Consider the following 2,230-nt stretch of genomic DNA (forward strand, 5'->3'; position numbering starts at 1 on the left):
TATCTAGCTAAGTCCTTTACAGAAAATGTTTGCCACCTAACTAGATGATTAAGTGACCTTTTTCTTTTTTTTAACATCTGATTATGTGGTTTTGCTGATTCTTCTCAAATCGCTCACCTGCATCAATTCTCTGCCCTTTCAGCTCTGGTCCCCAGGAGGCTGATCCTTACTGCTTTCATCCCAACCCCAAGCTCCCTGCCACTGGCTTCTCTTGGGGGGCAGGGTGGGCACCAACAAATGAGAAGCACTAGACCGAGATGGGAGAAGGCAATAGCACCCCACTCCAGTGCTCTTGCCTGGAAAATCCCATGGGCGGAGAAGCCTGGTGGGCTGCAGTCTATGGGGTTGCACAGAGTCGGACATGACTGAAGCGACTTAGCAGCAGCAGCAGCGGCAGCCCGAGATGAGATGGGAGGGTGGTCCTCTCCGAGGGTCAGTTCTAACCGTGATCGTTGCAGTTCGGACTTGTACAGTTCTGGCTTTCTCTATGATGAGGGTGCCTTTCTCTGTGATGACCACCACTGACGGTTAAATTTTCTTCCATAATTCATCTCTCACTGGGCACTTCCACTCTTTGCCCCCTCAGGCCTAGAGGTTTCTGGCTATTTCTGGTTACCAGATGTTCCACCGTTCATTGTGGGTTCTGTTCATGTTGAAAAAGGTCCTTACATTTTCTCCATTAAAACATTGGCTGTATTTCTACTCTTTTTTGGCCAGCTCTCTTAGAAATGCAGCTGTTAATTAAATCAAACTTGCATTTTGGGAATCCACTCAGTTTGGTCATACTGTGTATTTTTATAGATCACTGGAGTCAGTTTACTAATTTATTTTTACATCTTTGTATTCATGTTCATGAGAGAATGACCTGTTATTTTCCTTTCTCATCCCATCTTTTTCAGATTTTAAGATTATGCTATCCTCATGCCAAAGATATCAGGAGTGGTACTTCTGTTTCTATACCATAAAATAATTTGCGTAACATTAAAATTATGTATTCCTTAAATTTTGTTATAAATGTTTGGTAAAATCAGGTGGCTTATTATTTGCTTGGTCAATATGTTTATTATTGTCTTTATCTGAGAAATCTTCATAGAAAACTGTGGTTTCGTGTATTAACTCTTGGCAGCCTGTTTCTGAGCTCTAAAGAAGCCTGCCTTCTTCTGAGCTACCCAGTCTTTCTTCTGGGCAAGTGACATTTTGGGGTGGTTCCACTTCTTTTCAGCTTCTTTCCTAGGCTTCTTCTCATCCACTGGATTCTCTTAATTGCAGCATGAGCTTTCCTATACACCTCCCCCATTATGTCTGGAGTTACAGAGTCCGTTCGATATTGAGAGAATTGTTTCTTACAAGCATCCTCATCTTCTTCAGCCAGGCTATGCCTGTCATTTGCCATGTTTTACTCCATGGTGAGCTTTCAGTGAACCTCAGAACTGAGTTCTTTGCTTCCTGAATCATAACCACGGAATCATGTGATACTGTGAGGGATAGACAAGCCTCCATCAACAACTCCCTTGAGGGTCCCCAACTTTATTTCCAGTAGTAGACCTGGCAAGTCTTGCATCCAAACAACAGGTGAAGGCACCTGGCTGACCACCAGGGCTTCCTACACTGTACTCATCCACAGTCACCTCGACTTGGCCTTCATAAATCTTGCTGATACCAAACCTATTAAGAAGCCTGCAGGCCAGTACAATATGCAGCAGGGTTATTTGTCAGGCCAACCATCACACCTTATTTTGGGAGTTCGTGAGCATAAGCTGCGTATATCTCCTTTTAGACTGGTGTAAGTAATCTGACAAATGATACCTCGGTTGGCTACATGAACTGGCATTCTGTATTTGAGTGTGTTGTACTTATTTTTATCATGGATTACCAATCATTTCTGAGTATAGTCGTCAGTTTTGCCCTCTTGCTGTCCTCTAAATTTCAGTGGTATCTCTTGAAGTAGCCTTTATTCTTGACAACTTCAACAAACCCCATGCTGTGGAACAGAGCCTGGGGTTCACAGGTTGCCAAAGAGCTGGCTTATTTCTTCTTGAACCACATTTGCACGTTAAATTTTTCTAGAATTTATCAATTTTATAAAGATTTTGAAGTTATCAGGATTAAGTAATAATATCATTTGTCTTTTAAATATCTGCATTATATGGCATTCTGACCCTTTTATAATATTTTGTATTTATAAATTCTGTTTATTTTTTAAATTAGAACTTGCTAGATTTGTCTCAAT

The 2,230-nt window shown here is 41.4% G+C and overlaps 1 pseudogene; it reads right to left on the minus strand.

Annotated features, from left to right (window-relative positions):
• Positions 1 to 1,112: 1,112 nt before the first annotated feature.
• On the minus strand, positions 1,113 to 1,980 carry LOC138441868 (large ribosomal subunit protein uL18 pseudogene; annotated as a pseudogene).
• Between the last annotated feature and the right edge of the window lie 250 nt (positions 1,981 to 2,230).

The sequence above is a fragment of the Ovis canadensis genome, chromosome 5 (assembly GCF_042477335.2).
Source record: "Ovis canadensis isolate MfBH-ARS-UI-01 breed Bighorn chromosome 5, ARS-UI_OviCan_v2, whole genome shotgun sequence".
Classification (NCBI taxonomy): Eukaryota; Metazoa; Chordata; class Mammalia; order Artiodactyla; family Bovidae; genus Ovis; species Ovis canadensis.